This window comes from Misgurnus anguillicaudatus, chromosome 3 (genome assembly GCF_027580225.2).
Source record: "Misgurnus anguillicaudatus chromosome 3, ASM2758022v2, whole genome shotgun sequence".
NCBI classification, from domain to species: domain Eukaryota; kingdom Metazoa; phylum Chordata; class Actinopteri; order Cypriniformes; family Cobitidae; genus Misgurnus; species Misgurnus anguillicaudatus.
Window position 1 is genome coordinate 43,107,315 of NC_073339.2, and position 19,551 is coordinate 43,126,865.

The following is a 19,551-nucleotide window of genomic DNA, read 5'->3' on the forward strand; positions in this document are numbered from 1 at the left end:
GGTGTGGTCCTGGTCAAAACAATCTCCTGAACTCCAAACTGAATGTCAGAATGGGAAAGAAAGGTGATTTAAGCAATTTTGAGCGTGGCATGGTTGTTGGTGCCAGACGGGCCAGTCTGAGTATTTCACAATTTGCTCAGTTACTGGGATTTTCAAGCACAACCATTTCTACAGTTTACAAAGAATGGTGTGAAAAGGGAAAAACATCCAGTATGCGGCAGTCCTGTGGCAAAAATGCCTTGTTGATGCTAGAGGTCAGAGGAGAATGAGCCGACTGATTCAAGCTGATAGAAGAGCAACTTTGACTGAAATAACCACTCGTTACAACCGAGGTATGCAGCAAAGCATTTCTGAAGCCACAACACGCACAACCTTGAGGCGGATGGGCTACAACAGCAGAAGACACCACTGGGTACCACTCATCTTCACTACAAATAGGAAAAAGAGGCTACAATTTGCACCAGCTCACCAAAATTGGACAGTTAAAAACTAGAAAAATGTTGTCTGGTCTGATGAGTCTTGATTTCTGTTGAGACATTCAGATGGCAGAGTCAAAATTTGGAGTAAACAGAATGAGAACATGGATCCATCATGCCTTGTTACCACTGTGCAGGCTGGTGGTGTAATGGTGTGGGGGATGTTTTCTTTGCACACTTTAGTCCCCTTAGTGCCAATTGTGCATCGTTTAAATGCCACGGCCTACCTGAGCATTGTTTCTGACCTTGTCCATCCCTTTATGACCACCATGTACCCATCCTCTGATGGCTACTTCCAGCAGAATAATGCACCATGTCACAAAGCTCGAATCATTTCAAATTGGTTTCTTGAACATGACAACGAGTTCACTGTACTAAAATGGCCCCCACAGTCACCAGATCTCAACCCAGTAGAGCATCTTTGGGATGTGGTGGATGTGGAGGTGCATCCCACAAATCTCCATCAACTGGAAGATGCTATCCTATCAATATGGGCCATCATTTCTAAAGAATGCTTTCAGCACCTTGTTGAATCAATGCCACATAGAATTAAGGCAGTTCTAAAGGCGAAAGGGGGTCAAACACAGTATTAGTATGGTGTTCCTAATAATCCTTTAGGTGAGTGTGTAAACAGTTAAAGCATTTTAGTTACTAGGTGAAACATCGGTTTTAGGGCCTAACAACGCCTAGCAACCGGCTTCTAGGGTCTTGCACTCCCTAGCAAACAAGTGAAACACATTCATGGTAAATCATACAAACATTATGCTAAACGTGTTAGCCTTATTGTAATATTGTAATAGCAAGCACCACTTACATTTTCTTTAGAAAATGTACCTATCTAGTTATTGTTGCTGCTGTAACGATAATGACTATGACATAAACCTCATTTCTTCATATATTGAGTTTGAAAGACATGAGCAGAATGCACAAATACAGGACGCTACACATCAAATGAATCAAAATTTCCACCAAGTTGAATATCTAGGTTGCCATAATTTAACATTTTCTGAGACGAACCAGCCCATCTGTGCCACCGTAATTGTGCTAACTACAATCTGGACGATGTTATTACTTAAATTATTAAGGCAATCAATCACATGTCTTTCTCTGTACACACATTACAAGAACATTTTGCAATCACCCAATTAAACTAACATCCTCATATGTTAATATCACAGTTTGGTGCTGTCGAACACACAGCTTGCTGAACGGCTTGCTAAATATTTTCAGTTCCGACTGGGTTGACTGTTCCAAAGACCTTTCATCCTGAAACTTTCGAAGCAAGTCACAACATCTCACTCTGCATTTCAATCAAAGCCAAAACAATATAAATGTCATTGTGACTGTTTAATGGAATCGGTTTGTTCTGCGCTCCTGTGGTGGGTGATATGACGCTGTGCATATTTGCTCAAAACCATCTGTCACAGGCAGATATTAAAAATCCATAAAGGGAAAGCATTTAAAAGCCTCATATTAAAAAGGCTATTCAGTAGTGTTTAATTCATAAGCTTGAACCCGAGACGAGCTTTGATTTGCAACGCAGATCCTTCATAATGAACGACACAATAATGTCAACTTTTAATTGTCAATCACTAAGACAGCGCTGTTAAAGGCACAGAATATTTAAGTGGAAGTCAAACTCACACATCATACTTTGTTTTGGTTTTCTTTCAACTCTTATAATTCGGAGTACGTTAACTGTTGCAAAGCTGAGTGCTTTAAAAAACTGTACGACAATCCTTCATTTATTCGATTACAAAAACAAATTATTTCTGCTTTTCACATTCTCATCTCTTAAGAAGCTGGTGCTCCTCTATAATGCCACGAATCAAAAGATTTGCAGAAGCTTCTGATTCATCTACATTATATGTCAATATGTTAAGACAAGAGTCATAACAATAAAAGGTGAATCCCACCTTACTTTACAAAGTGTACACATTAAAGGGGACATATCATAAAAATCTGACTTTTTCCATGTTTAAGTGCTATAGTTGGGTCCCCAGTGCTTCTATCAACCTAGAAAATGTGAAAATGATCAACCCAGTAACTTAATTTTGGTAAACCATTCTCTGCAAGCATAATACAGGGTTTCCACACCTTAGTTAACTTCAAATTCAAGGACCTTTCAAGGACTTTCCAAGTCCAATACCCTCAAATTCAAGGACTAAATGTGGGGACAAATTTCAAGTGAGAGCAAGGTTACATCGTGTTACCTTTTAAGATAAATTGTTACAGTTCCCTTTCGAGGGAACTTGCGCTGCATCACCGCAGTGACACTTTGGGGACGCCTCCAGGGATAAGTGTGTCTGAATGTGTATATCAATTTCAACCAATGGTGAGGCTTAACGTCAAAGACAGGGTGACGCGGGAGTCAGGAAGTATATTGCTATCTGAAATATTGGCAAAGACGGCATTACAGGGACGCAGGAAGTATGGCAAGGGAGACACAGCGTCTCGTTCCCTTCTCAGGGAACAACAGTTACATACGAGACGTTTTCATGTGTCAAACACAAATATGCCAAAAAAAGCATTTTGGTATGAATCAACATTCGCATATAGAAGATATAAGCATTTAAAGCGAACAGTTTAGCACGTGTGCTTAAAGTCTAGAATTTTTATGATATTATCCTTCACTACACAGGGAATAATATGGATTTTTTCCAAAAAACCTCTTGCATAAAATAGATTCAAGAACTTTCAATGATCTATATCAATGTATGTATATTTTCAAAAACTTCCCAGGGCCTTGAATTTTTCCCCCCAGATTCACAAACTTTCAAAGATTTCAAGGACCCGTGGGAACCCTGATAATAAGAAGTATTCCCTTGTGATGTCAGAAGGGGATAATACCGCCCCTTAATTTGCACTATCCAACCACAGCACTGCCATTTAGTGCAGACTTCAGCTCATTTGCATTTAAAAGGACACACCCCAAAGCGGCACATTTTTTGCTCACACCTACAAAGTGGCAATTTTAATATTTTATAATAAATTATCTATATGGTATTTTGAGCTAGAACTTCACATACGTACTCTGGGGACACAAAAGATTTTTTGACATCTTAAAAAAGTATTGTGAAATTTCTCCTTTAACGGTATACTCCAGCCAAATATCTATGGTTTCCTCACCGTCAAGCAATCTGAGATATATTATGAAAGACATTCATGTCTGGTTTTGTCACATAAATGAGACTGTGGCCGAGTTGTTGCGAGAGATAGGACTGCAAAGTTCAGTCCTATAGCTTATAATATAGTTTTAAGGTGACACTCCAGCCAAATATCAAAATGACCCCATGATTTACTCACCCTAAAGCAATCCGACTTACATATGTCCATCATCTTTCAGACGAACACATTTGGAGTTATTTAAGTAAATGTCCTTGCTCTTCCAAGCTTTATAATGGGAAAAAACACGGATGAAGGAACAACTTCTGACTTTAAATCCAAAAAGTGCATTCATTTTTCACAGAGGTAATCCAATAGGTTAATAAAGGTCTTCTGCGGGTAATTGATGTGATTCTGTATGAAAAATATCCATATTTCAAACTTTATAAACTGGCTTTCTGTAACGATGCCATCTTAAGGCCTATTCGCATGGGATTAGTATTACCTGGTGACCTCTAGCGATTTGTAATAATTGTGGAGGTTGTCTGTGATCATAATCCCATGCGAATCGGCCAATTCTGTAATTTGTAAAGTCAAAATTGCCCCGCAAATGACCTACCATATTTCGCCAAACACTGAGGTCATGTGATAATATTATAATATTCGGCATCTCTGTAATTTGAGCAGGATTTGGCGGGGTTGTATATAATTTTTCAAGGCTTTTGTTAGCTGTGTGCCTTTTTATTTATTTATTTTTTTTCCGGTTTCTGCGCCTCTCACACTGCAGCTGAGGAGCGCACATACTGTACAGTTCACAGACACCCCTCCGCTTCTTGGCTGACGTTGTGAAACTTAAGGGATTTATTATATATTTTAAACGTTTTATCAGTCTCTCCTCATCCAGGTTTTTAATGATTTATATTAAAATGTGCAAAACTTTCATTATTTGATAGTTAAGATGGAGCCGTGACATCGCAAAACCGTGACATCACAAAACACACTCTGGTTCAATAATGTATCTTAACGTTGGTGCTACCAGTCATTAAAGGGACACTCCACTTTTTTTCGAAAATATGCTTATCTTCCAGCTCCCCTTGAGTTTCACATTTGATTTTTACCATTTTGGAATCCATTCAGCTGATCTCCGGGTCTGGCGCTAACACTTTCAGCATAGCTTAGCACAATCCATTGATTCTGATTAGACCAATAGCATGCTCAAAAATAACCAAAGAGGTTCTATATTTTTCCTATTTAAAATTTGACTCTTCTAAAGGTACATTGTGTACTAAGACTGATGGAAAATTGAAAGTTGCGATTTTTTTAGGCAGATATGACTAGGAACTATACTCTCATTCTGGCGTAATAATCAGGGACTTTGCTGCCATAACATGGCTGCAGGAGGCGCAATGTTATTATGCAGCAGCCGAAAATAATCCCCTTAGTATTCAATAGCAGGGGACTATTTTCAGGCACTGCGTAATATCATTGCGTCTCCTGCAGCCATGTTACAGCAGCAAAGTCCCTGATTATTACGCCACAATGAGAATATACCACTTCTGACTAGAAAATCTCAACTTTTAATTTTCTGTCTGTCTTAGTACACGGTGTAACTACAGAAGAGTCAAGTTTTAAATAAGAAAAATATCAAAACTTTTTGAGTGCGATGCTAATTGTCTAATCAGATTCAATGGATAATGCTAAGCTATGCTAAAAGTGGAAGCGCCAGACCCGGGGATCGGCTGGATGGATTCCAAAACGGTAGGAATCGGGTGTTTGACTCTAGGAGAGCTGGAAAATTAGCATATTTGCAAAAAAACTGGAGTGTCCCTTTAAAAGAGAATAATACAATGAAAACGCACTCTATTGGAAGCTAGTTAATTTAGTTTGTAAAGTTTAAAATATTTATATTTTTCTCACAAAATCGCAGCAGTTGCCCTCAGAAGGCCTTGATTAACTCCCTTAAGTCGTGTGGGTTACTTCTGTGAAAGGTGGATCGACTTTTTTGGACTTTAAATCAGAAGCACCATTTACTATCATTATTAAGCTTGGAACAGCCAGAACATTTTCTAAAATAACTCTGACTGTATACAGATAATTGTATTCATTAAGGATGTCTTGAGGGTGAGCAAACCATGGGGTACTTTTTATTTTTTGGATGAACTATCCCTTTAATATGCATGAATCTTAGAATTAAGATCTCTGTATCTACTGTATCTCTACACGTTTTAATCGAGTTTTTGTTCTTAACATTCATAAAAGTGGCAATAGTTGAAGAAACACCCAATTACGCCTGCACCTTATTAAAGTACAGAACCTGTCAGGAGCGTCTTCTTAACATCATCTCAAGTCCTGATAAAATGACCAAGCATTGAGTTGCACTTTAATCGACCATCAATCATTCCCACTGGGCCTTTTGAACTGCACCTTGAATCATAGCTGATTTAATCAATAAAAAAGTACTGCATCCCGGTCATCAAAAATATATTTCAAATGGTTATGATGCAATAAATTGCATCGGTATCGTAAAGTCATCATAGACAGTGTAATGTACAACGCTCATCTTTCTGTTTGTGATCATCGTGGTGACACATGGCCTGCAGCAGACAGACCTTCACTAAAAGACAGTACGAGTAAAACCAGTAGAAACAGTCTGTCACCAGCACACCTTCATCTACTTTGTGCTAAGACCGTCTGATAAACTCTCTTTATACTGAAGGCCGAGTTGACAGGCGGCATTAGGAAGGTCCCACACGCGTGACTTAAGAGGGCCTTGAAGTATTACAGGTTACAGAAACAAACCAACAGGGCATTACGAACATATACCCTGTTATTTTTTTCCGTGGATCACAAAAGGAGCCATTTTGAAGAATAACTAGGATGCAAAATTCCATTGTGCTTACATCATTCCTCATTCCTATCATGTTCATGATTGAGCTGTATCAAGATACAATTTATATTTTTTATTATTTCAACTTTTTCCCTACATAAAAATAGCTTACAGCTTTGAAACAGATTTATAAGTAAATAATGTAAATAATGTCAGAATTTAAATTTTTGGGTGAACTGTTCCTTTAAAGGCGCAGTGTGTAATTTTTAGAAGGACCTCTTGACGGAAATGCAAAATAATATACAAAACTATATTATCAGGGGTGTATAAAGACCCTTTTATAATGAACGGTTATGTTTTTATTACCTTAGAATGAGACGTTTTTATCTAAATACACAGAGGGTCCCCTTACGTTGAAATCTCCATTTTGTGCCGCCATGTTTCTACAGAAGCCCTTAACGGACAAACTTTTTTTTTACTAAGTTGTTTCCGTCAATTACATGTTTTTCCGGTGGTGGCCACCATAGCTTCTCTATGCGTTTCAAAAGCGAGGGGTGAGCGGTGGACTGAGCCGTTGGTTGCAATTCACAACCTCACCACTGAATGCCGCTAAAATTTACACACTGCACTTTTAAAGTCCCTTTGAACAGGAAGTCACAACTTTACTTCCGTATTGTGATGAATATCCGAGTGAAATGTAATATCAAACAAGGAAAATAGTGGGTGTGGCTTACGTTTACACTGTTAATTGATCAGACATAGAAAACTAGAGCCGTTTCTCAATATGCGTTCTTGTCTGTACTTGCGTTCTTGTAGACTTGTGAAACTTCATCAGTCGCGGCCCAAGTACTGTTCCAATTCAAAGTTCGCATCAAGCCCAAGTTCACATAAAATCCCCGGATGTGTTCTTGATCCGCCCATTTTATCGAGGATGCATCAGAGGAGACTTGTGTGGACTTATGACAGCGAAGTTTCCCAGAATGCATTTCGCGTCAGAAGTTCGTTCTTCCGAGTCTGAACTTGCAAGTCCGAACTAGGAAGGACACAAGTCCGAAACTTGGCGTACTTGGTATTGAGAAACGGCTTAGGTGTTTCATTCAGAAACTGAACTCACAGCAGACAGACAGCTGGAGGGGGCGGGGTTAACAGAGGCTCTGCCTAAGCCATCAAACTGACATCATCAAAGAAGAATCGCCACAAGAGGGCAGAAGTACATTTTCACATAAATGAAATAAGATACATTTTTTATAATGAACACTGCAATATTATTAAAAATAACAATTGACCGATTTGATTTGATGGGGCCTTTAAAAGGACACTCCACTTTTTTTGAAATTATGCTAATTTTCCAGCTCCCCTAAAGTTAAACATTTGATTTTTACTGTTTTGGGATACATTCAGCTGATCTCTGGGTCTGGCGGTTTCACTTTTAGCATAGCTTAGCATAATCCATTGAATCTAATTAAACCGTTAGCATCATCGCCCTAGAAAACCAGAACTTTTAATTTTCCGTCAGTCTTAGTACATGATGTAACTTCAGAAGAGTCACGTTTAAAATAGAAAAAATATTCAAACTTTTCAGTAATTTTTGAGCGCGATGCTAATGGTCTAATCAGATTCAATGTATTATGCTAAGCTATGCTAAAAAGTCGCACCGGAAGACCCGGAGATCAGCTGAATGAATTCCAAAATGGGAAATATCAAATGTTTAACTCTAGGGGAGCTGGAAAATGAGCCTCTTTAAAACATTGAAGCTATGATAAAAACATGTTTTTACACAATAAGACAATCCACATGAGGTTGACTATCAAAATAAAAGTACTTGTCCTTCAGATATTTTGCATTTAGCTCCATGTACAGTCCCAATAAATACATAAAGCAACCGACAACACAAGACGGAGAATTGCTTACCAATCCCTATCTTAAAAATATTACATCTTTTTAAAATGATATTGGCCACATAGTCTAGACTAAACTGTAAAAAGGAATAAAATAAGGCAAATATTTTTAATAACTTATAGCTTTAAAAAATCAGCGAAATCTTAATTCACAGAGAATGTAATGACTTTAGACCATCAGTGCAGTGAAGTGAAAGCCAGCGTGCGCTAACTGTGTGCTAATTTTCTCATAAAACGCTGCAATTATGGTAATGTCAGTACTTTAGAGGCTAAACTGATACGCTGTGTCTCTTTACCATTACAGTATAATGACAGAGCGCCGTTCGCCCCATGAGACCTCTTGAGCCGCTGTACCCTCTCTCACTGAGGGTTAGACAAGACCAAGACTTCACAGCTAAACTCAACTAGAGAAGCTGAGAGGTTCAAGCCCTCTCCTCTGTGAAATAATAGCTCTACTCTATAACAGTACTACTCATTTCACTGAGGACAAGTGGCCTTATATTACACTTCACTCAGAAACAATAAAAGCCGTGGAGAGAAAGATCCAGCACATAATGTGTTTCCTATATTGTGAAGTGGAAAACAAAGACAGCGCTCTTCAGGGTTGCTGAGCTACAGGTGGCCATATACAAACTGTACACATGAGTGCTTATTTTAAATATCACCTACACATTAAAGGGATAGTACACTTAAATATAAAATTTTTCTTTTACACTAAAAAATATTGGGTTGGTTTAACCCAGTGCTTCTAAAACTTTTTGGCGTGTGGCCCCCCTTGGGTAAGGTGCATCCCTTTACGCCCCCTCATGAAACTTAGAATTGTAATTAAAAAACACAAATTAAACTATACAATGTAGTGCTGTTGGTTAGTAGTCTTATTTTCTGAGGTTTAATTTCACAGAATTTATGATAAATTAATATGCAATATATCATTAATCTGAGCCCCCCAGCATCATCTGCACTGCAGCCCCCCAGTTTGAGATCCACTGGTTAACCCATGGTTGAGTAAATATTGGGCAGAATCAACTGTTGGGTTATAAATTAACCTATGGGTCGTTACAAACCAAATGCTAGGTTGTTTTAACGTTGAGTAACATCATTTGAGAGAACAAATTAGATTGAACATGATCGACTTGCCACCATTTCTGAGCTTTGTTGACCTCTATGTAGGAAGACAACATGCAGCCATTTTTTTATTAAACTGAAAAAATTAAATCATAAACGTGATCAGTGTTTGCAATATATCTGATTACATGAGTAAATTATGAAAAATTTTTCATATTTGGTGGACAATTAATTTAACTCTTTCCCGGCCATTGACAAGTTATCTCGCCAATTAAGAGAAAACATTTGCATAAAAATGAATTTTAATTTTACTCTATTTTAATCTGTAATACCACGATTAACTACTACACCCAATTTATTAAAAAAACTTAAGCAAAAAGTTATTTACGTATTTTAAACTCTGTGTATGTTTTGATAACCGTTCTGATTCTGATCTCTTACAAAATTCCTTCACAAAAATGCAATTATTTCAGCTTTTTGCTAAAAAATTTTTTTTAAAGAAAAACACCCATATTTAAGAGTTTATAAGCAGAGAAAAAAATATAGATAGAATGAAAAGTTTTTGTCCAGTTTTGTTTGTTTGTTTGTTGTTTGTTTGATACTCGTATGTTTATATATTTTTAGAAGAATTTATTTCTGAAAGGCATTTTGTGAAACTTTTGTGAAAATCACAAAAAATGATCGCAGGCAACTTAAAAAAAAAGACTGGCGGGAAATGAGTTAATTTTCAAAAATGTACGGTCACTTGAGATGTTCTTTGTTAAATTAGTTATAAGGAAAATATAATTGTGGCATTACAGAACAAACAACATTTAAATAAAAAATCAAATGCAAACAAAAGGGTTTCTCAAGAAACTAATTAAAGCATCTATTTTTTCTTTCTTTATGTTCTTTATTGCTCAGATTTGTCCACAAAGTAACCAGCAGTCTGATTAGGTAGATTTTAACAACGCTCGATATTCGTACCGTCATTCATTGCAGATTGAATACTTGTGTTGTAGGCAAACTGGACTCCTGACAATAGACCATGACTCTATCTGACAGGCCTTAGTGACACCTTAAAACCCGAGGCACTGATACAGGAACCATAGAGATAAATGAGGTACAAGCAGGAATTAAGAGATTAGCAACTGATGCACTCGCCGAGCCGCCACAGAGTCACAGAGTTAATCAATAACAATCAACACAGCAAGTGCAATGCAGCCAAAAAAGAAGACCTGAGAAAGGATTTCTTCTAAACAGCAAAACTTAAATGTATTCACACACAATAAAAATGCTGGGTTATTATCAATCAATTGATGGGTCAAAAAGGGACGAACCCAACCCGCTTGCTTATAATTTAACCTATGCTGACTTGTTTAAACCCCTCAACCTAGAAAATGCACTTATAAATGTGTTTCTAGCAGAAAAGTGGTCACCAGTGTGGGTGCAAAAACAATGTAATTATACAAATCCATCTATTTATTCTGTGTATATCAACAGTCACACAAAACAAGCTATTGGGGATCCCCTATCAATGTGATGTCACAGTGATTATGCCCCACCCATGAACGCTCACAGACTCCGCCTTATGAGCACGTAGTTCAACCTTCTGCCAGAGACACATGTTTTGATGTAGTCCAGAGCACACTTGGAAGCGCCCCTACTTTGCATACAGGGAGGGGAACAGAAGCTATCTTTGCATTTTTATTTTGCTGAAAACACCTGCTTTAGCGGCCCTTAACCAATTGCTGGGTTAAATCCAACGGGTTGAGTTTGTCCTTTTTTGACCTGAGGCTGGGTTGAAAAAATCCAATATTTTATTTTTTTTTTTTGAGAGCAAATACCCATTTAAATGAAATTATCAGTGTAGTTCACGTAAAAATGTGTCTCATTCACTAAGCATGCATACGCACTAATTGTAAAATGTGCATACAGACATTTTTATGAATAAATCCTGATTCAACAAAAATTTCTTCTAGATGTACCAAACAATGCAAAGACAACACATACACAATTATCACATATCCTACAGAGTCCTTTTAGAGTAGTCAATTTCTGACAAAACCAAAATAACCAAAATAAACAATAAGTATATTACCTTTGTTAAAATCATATCTAAAGCATTTCAAAAACTACACTGAGCTAACGTTACTGTGTAAAATGTGTACTATATAATGTATACAGAGGTGTAAAGTACTTGAGTAATTTTACTTTATTACTGTACTTAAGTATTATTTTGGGGGATTTTTACTTTACTTGAGTACAATTAAAAATCAATACTTTTACTTTTACTTAATTACATTTTTTTAAGAAAAAAGTACTTTTTACTCCTTACAATTTTATTTATAGTCAAAAAGTACTTCTATTTTAGAGATCTATTTTTGCTTGCTCTGTCAAACCAATTGAATTGCGCTGATGGGCAGTTTAATTGAAATGTTATTTATTTTGGAGCCTTTGGATCACAGGAATTGGCCAACAGTTCATCTAATGATGAAGATTTTTTCGCTTCTTTGAAACCGACAACACATGAAGTGTGACACGTTTCCTGCTGTTTGCAGCCTCTCTATCAAGACTAATACCTTGTTCACACTGTCAGTCCAAATTTTGATGCATATCTAATTTGACAGACTCACTTTCCACACTGTGTATCACAACTGTTCAGATCCGATCTGTGCGTCCTGTAGCCGTTTTCCGGATTATCTGCACTGTTTCTATGGCAATGACGTCACGCTGGCATGACAATCTGCCTCAACGTATGACGTGTTTTATGTGACGTGACAGCATGATGTAACCGAAAAGCTACACAAATGCGATCAGGACAGTTTGACTGAAATGGATTTCAAACCACCTCTGGATGTAGCCTGAAACGGATTCGAAAAAATGGATTTCATGTGGTTTTTAGCCGTTCACATGTTCTAAATGTGATTGGATTCCTATCGGATATGCACCAAAATCGGATTTGGACTTACAGTGTGAACAAGGTCTAATACACCTTATCCTGCATCGGCTTCCTGTGAGAGGCTTGATATAGCTTGAAATTTAAGTTAAGTTCAAGGTTTTACAATTTTTGAGTAGCATGTTGCATACTAAAATTCACTGTCATTGTCACGGATCTCCACATTTTTCTGTGTCTGTACCACAGACTTTCTTTTCCATGTCAGTTTCACGTATGGGTTACTCAATTGTTTTTCCTATTTTCTTCCCATTTTCGCGTGGGTTTGAGGTTAGAACGACTTTCTGTAACATAAAGTGAAATCCAAACCCAACTCTAACCCTAATGTCAGGCGACAATTGCTTAAAAAAAATAGTATAAAACAATAGTTAAAGTGACATCCTAACCAACCCTATCTCACGGCGAATTCGTAATAATTCAAACGATTTAACCAAGTGGCTAAATCGTATGAAATCATACGAGCTGGCTCGTACGAAATCGTACGATTAGTTCGTCGCATTTAACACAGCCATGTGTTGCAGGGATTTCGTGCTAATTAATACGAATAGATTAAATCGTACTATACCATACGATTTTGTTCATCGCATTCAAGAAGCGTGACCCGTAGCCAGAAAAAACCTCTGGGTGTGCACCTGAAAATCTGCGTGTCACAGGCAGGCAAGATGACCAGAAACGCTGGGGAATTCAGGTGCTGTAAATCCGGTGGACAGGACTCATCTCGTTATAGATCAAGGTAATTTATAAAGATCTTTAAACAAAGGATTGCAATATCAGATAGTTTACATGGTAAGCAAGTTAGTTAATATTTTTAATTAAAAAAAAAAGGAAAAACGGAATAAAACTAATAGCATACATTATTGGTGTTGCGGTGTGTCACGTGACAATCATGACCCGTCGCCATGGACACAAGGGGTCAGATAAAATATTTTTAACTTACGCGTGAAAGGCTTGATTTTAAAAAAATATATATATTCTAAGTAAACAACAACAGCCCTAGTTTAGTAAAAAAAAAAAAAATATTGAAACTATAAATAAATATTCTGCATCCATTTTAGGTGTGCTACTGTGGGTGGCTCCCGCACACCCGTGGCTACGCCCCTGCCGTGACCCAAATCTCGTTCGCACATCATCGCGATATTTATCATCTGTTTACAAACGTCGCCACATCTCGGTGAGTATACCATAAAGTGTCTGTTTGTTCGATATTAAATTCATTATATGTTCTTTTTTAATCCAGATCGGCTTCTAAGTGTTCTCTGAGTTGTATTGGTCATCTATATTACATTATTTCTAAAAGCTAGTCATGTTATGTTAGTCACAGTTATCATAACGTGACAGATCCTCGATCATTTTATTATATTCATATTTTTGGAATTAACAGTTAACTACCAATGTACTTCTACTGTGGTATTTTGTGTATTTGTGTGTATTTTGTGTGTATTTAGTAGTAGTACACAAATCGTACCATGTTTTTACCGCAGTTAGTCTACTTATAATGTGGTATTTTGTAGTACAGTAACAGCAAACCTTATGCTTTTACCACAGTAGTTCAGCCCTTTCATACATAGTAAAAAACAGTAACAACAGCACCATGCTTTTAATACTTTTGATGTACAATTCAGAAATGTTTAGACATTCAGATCTTTCTTTTTTTGGTCAGTTTTATTATATTGCCATTTTATTTATTTATTTATCTTATTATATAGTCTTATGATAGTGGGCGGATCTTGGGGTTTGTTGTAAATAGTTATACACATACAATGTTTAGTAAATAAAGAATTAAAAAAATATCTCCCACTCACTCACTCACTCACTCTCCAACTCACTCACTCACTCACTCTCCAACTCATTCATTCACACACTGACACACACAAGGCACCTGGATCCAGAACACGCCAGTGTAGCGCTACAAAGAAATTGGCGGTGCCTCCAAAACCTGCATACTGTGAAGTAAAGATTATACAAAAGAAAAACTTGAAAGCCCCAAAAGTAAAATTTTATGATCAGTGGGCAGCCAAATAAAAAAACATGCCAATTCTAACAAAATTATGAACTGTGTGGACTTGCTTGTAAGTTTCATTTATAAAATATATATATTTTTTTATTTATTATAATTATTACAACTACAATTCAGTTCAGTAAACAAAAAAAACAAATATTTATTTAAGTATAGGTGGATAAGAGCATAGGTTATCATTGACTGTGTACTCTTGTTTAAAACATTTTGTTCTCTCTTCTCAGCTTCGTAAGATGGAATTACTGGACTTCTCTCCAATGCTCTTTATTACCACACAGAGAGGCCAGCATCGCTTCACAAAAGTTTTCATTAAAAACGTCAACGTTCAGAGGCATCACTCAGTACCAGTCATGCAGAGACTTTATGAGGCTGTTGTAAGAGGTATTTATTTGTACACATGGATTTACCAATTTAAAAGCTCTTTGTATTATAATGGTCTTTTTTCACAGACTGTGATGATGCATTTCCACAGTTATTAACATGGTAAATCTACCAAAGTTTGTGTTTATATATATGAATGATAATTCCCCTGTTTGATTCTAGCTATTCATAAAATGCCTAAAATAGCATGACCCTAACATAAGCCATATTTTATTACATTTTTTAGTCACCAAATATAATTGTGAAACTTTTCAGCAATTTTATAATATTCACTTATATAAGAAAACATGAAAAATGTTTAGAATTATTCTGAGTGCCATTATTGAGTATTTAGGTATTGAATGTGATGCTGGAGATTGTATAATTATTTTTCACTTTTCTTCAGTATAAAGTGTTTTATCATTCACATTTTTGTGTTGAAATAGATTAGCCTATCCCCTGTATGTCACTGATGCACTACTACAAAGATGTGAGGACAAGAAAATACACCTGCGAGTAGTCTTAGACATTGCCTGTGTTGTTGCCTCACATTTGCAGGTAAGTACCCTTTTTTCTGTGTAAAACTGAATTATTGTTTTGAGAAAAGACCTTTAACTCAAAATTATGTCATACTGTGTTCAATCAGAAATCAGGTGAGGGCATACCACACAACATCTCCTTAGACTTACCAGCATTTCATGTTTATGGACACAAATGGCCCTGCCAGGTAATTCATTGACTTTATAGGGATATCAGGACATGTAACACACATCATTCACTCCCTGTTTGGTCTCACATTTTCTTGTCTATGCACCGCAAAGCTGAAATTAGCCAGAAATGCCTAAAAATAATCTTTAATCTAATTTTTCCAACCTGACATTTGTCTAAACTTGTTTCAGAGATGCAATGTGTAAGACAATTCAGTGGAAACCGTTTATCTCAAATCTGTCTGGGTCAAACTAATCACTATAAGCAGAGGATTGTTATAACCAAATTGGTTTCCTTTGTTTCTTTTTATGCAGATTACCTAATTTGTATAATAATTACATTAATATAAAGTAATAAAAAGAACAGCTTTGCTATTTTTACAAATTAAAAGATAAAATAACATAAGATCACTATAAGCAGTAGGATCATGCTTCGTGTCAGTGTACAGTATGTGATATTTTACCACTTTGCTTTAATCATAGATCAAGTACAGTACCAGATGGCTTGATGGGTTTGGGCTCACAGACGGGGAAGGAATGGAAAGGCTGTGGTCTTTCCTCCAAAGATTTGCCAGAGTCATAAAGAAGATGACTCCATCTCATCGCCTTGACCTACTGACTGATGCCCTTTTGCATTATGGACGGAGGAAATCAACTGACCCAGGTGTGTCTACTGCTGTATAACCTTTGAAAATTCTGTGCTGGTGGTTCACTGTTTATACATTTTTATATTTTCTGGAGTGAAGTCGATCACACACAAAATGGCAAGCATACTATAAGTAGATTAAACTGTCTTTTCAGAGGTGCAGCTCCTGCAAAGAGTAGACAAAGCAGAGAAAATATTGCTCAAGAAGATATCTCATGTCATCAGAGAGGCACCAGGTAAACAATAAACATAAGAAGCAGGTAACAATTAGTTGTAGATGAGAGAATATTACATTCCATTTATAAGTGCATTTTGCACAAGAGTATTTAGGATTGATGTGTGTCTTGTTTTCTGTTATTGTTGTTGTATAGTGTTGATTTCTGAAGGAGACATGGAGAGATGGAAAAAAGCTAGCCCAACAGAAACCAATAAGTAAGGAACTGAAGTTAAAGTCTTAAATACTGTAAGAATGTCATGAATACTATTAACAAAGAAACAGAAGTAACATGAAATGAATTACTTTATTAGAGTGGTAGTAATGTGGTCTTTTCTTCAGACACTGTCTGTAGATGGAAAAGGGACTACATACCTATCTTTATTCAATGCATGCACTTTTAGTCTTTGTTAAGCACTTCGTGAATGTGTTGGCATTTAGCCTAGCCCCATTCATTTCTATGGCTCCAAACAAAAGTTTTATTTTGTGCCACTATACTTGCTCGTCTAAATACCTGGAAGTGTTTGGTGGCTTCTAAATTCATCCCTGTTTGGAGCCATATGAATGGGGCTAGGCTAAACGCTAATACATTCACAAAGCGCTGTACAAAGATTAAAAGTGCACGCATTGAAAAAAGATAGGTATGTATTAATTTGTATAAGTTGAGGTAAGAACATAGTAAAACAGGGCTATTCAAATCTTACCCTGGAGGGCTGGAGCACTACAGAGTTTATGTACCATTAACCACCTGTGATTTTCTAGTGATCATGAAGACCTTGATTAGCCTGCTCAGGTGTGTTTGATCAGGGTTGGAGCTTAACTATGCAATGCTCTGGCCCTCCAGGGTAAGATCTGAATAGCCCTGTAGTAAAATATTGAAAAACAGTGGTGTTTTCCTTTAAGTGCCTTGCTGATGTGCTTCAACGTGTGATTATAGAAATGGCATAGTTTTGAAGGAAACTGTCACCAGTGGTTATAAATTAAAATATTGCAGCATTATTGCAAATCTTCATGTGGTGTAATTAGTAATCTATTACCACCAAGGCCTTACTTGTAACATATGTTTGGTCAGGTGTACCACGGTAATGCTTTCTGCTTGCTAGCTACTGAACTTTTGTGCTGTACTTTTTGTAATGTGTAGATATTAGAATTGAGGACTCTGCTGAACATTGAGAAAAACTACCGTATTGGGAGAAGATGGCAAGAGTCTGATTCAAACTTCCAGTCTACCCTTAAAGATGTGGACCATGAGCTCAGAGTCCAACTGCAAGGCTAGAACTGAATCAAGGGAGAGAGCAGTCCTCCTTCACCTGAGAAGAATATCCAGGTATAGTGCTATAAGTGGATAAGTAGATACAATATGACATTAGGTTTGAACTTAAAAAGGACTATAATACAAACTAATACATTAATTTTTCTGCATGCTTGTTTCCTAGCTTTGCTTCAGATGGGCAGGGCATTGCCATTAGACTCTCCAAGCAGGTAGCCAGCTCCAACAATAGACTGAGACAGCATTCAATAGTCACCGCAGATGAGCTTCTTACCTGCGACAATTGATTTTCAGGAATCATGTGATCCCTCTTGGCATGTCTACTTCTGCTTTGATAACACTGTAAGTATAATTACTTTACCCTAGTAACCACACAGCAGTCACTCTAGTAACCATCTGACAAACTAACTACCTGCAAATCATATTAGAAACCACCTGGTAACATAACATAGAATTTGTTTTCTTTTGTGTTCTAGATTGAAGAAGATGATGTTTCGAGGAGTCTAAAGGGATTACTCATTCAACGCTTCCAACAGCTGGAAAGAAAACTACATCAAGCCATTGTGATGTTTAACCCACATGTATCAGACTTTGTTCCTGCAGACAAACCCCACTTGTGTCAGGCCCTCCCCATGCCAAGCATACAGACACTGGTATACAATGATAAGAGTGATAATGATGACAATGTGGATAACTAGCACTACAGATTTTTTTTAAATTTCTAGTCTGATATTGTATTCTGTAAAAAGAATGATGTAAAATGTATAGTATATGTTGCAGCATATCATAGAAACCTTTATGGTAGTGTAATATAATGTTCGCCTTACTTGTGCAAACATGATGTTTTACTAGATCTGATTTATTATTAAACGTAGGTACTGTTTTTAAGCACACATATTCACACTAGTCTGTGTGAGGACAAAATTGTGTGTTTACCATTGTGATGTTACTTACTTACAGTAATGTACAAATGTGGTCAATGTGTGTAAGGTGTTTTGTTTTTGTGAGCTAAGTTGAAATGACAAAGTATTGAATCTTGAATCCTTTGAAACAAATACTGTAAAAGTTTGTAAAAAATAAAATGTTTTCCACAATGAGTTATAGCCATGATTTCAGCTATTGTCACAGCACACTTTAGAGATGAATGAATAGTGATTAACTTAATAAATGACTTACACAATGATTTTACAGTCATAATCCACAAAACAGACTGTCACATACAGTATGTTCTTACATAACCATTATATTGGCTTGACATTCTCCCGAACTAAGTTGATGTGGATTAATACTTTTTTCTTCCCATTATATTTAGTATTATAGTTAGTTCGTTGCTATGGTGGTTGCTATAAAGGGTGCCATTACTGAAACCACGTAGCTTGCATGACGTGTTTTCTTTTTAAATGACATTCAACATTTCTTACAGAAAACAAAAACTTGATAACTCAACAATATAATCATTTTGAACAATTTCTAATTCGATTTTGAGAAATTAGTTTTTTGGTAGCAGAAGGTTACGGAAGTGCATTGTGTTGAAGGCGGGGTTTGCGTGTTCTGCTGTTTCGGCGTTGTGGCTAGAGGGGATACAGCAACAGCAAAATCTCGCGGATGAGCGCTGTTATTATCCTAATCCTATCCCCAAAACCTAACCCTAAACCAAACATTTCACGCGATTTAAGACAAGTTGTATCACATCTAGACAGATCTGCTGTTTCCATCCGAATTCTATCCCAAACTTAACCCTAAATGGCGTAGCTGTATCCCATCTAGCAAAAAACACTGTTTCTGCTTAAATATCTTTAAAAAACAACTTTTTTACATTTTCTTAACGTAGATCATCTAGATGCAGCATAATTAATAGTTTGTCTGAACTAGGTGTTTATATATTCAGTAGATATATGTTTTTACAGCCCTACTTTGCAAACCAGAAAAACTACAATTTTAGTGCTGATTTGTATCAAGCTGCATTGCACACATGTAGGGAATTGTAGTTTTTTAAAACATTTGTGTTTTTCTTATAATTGGAGGTTGTAA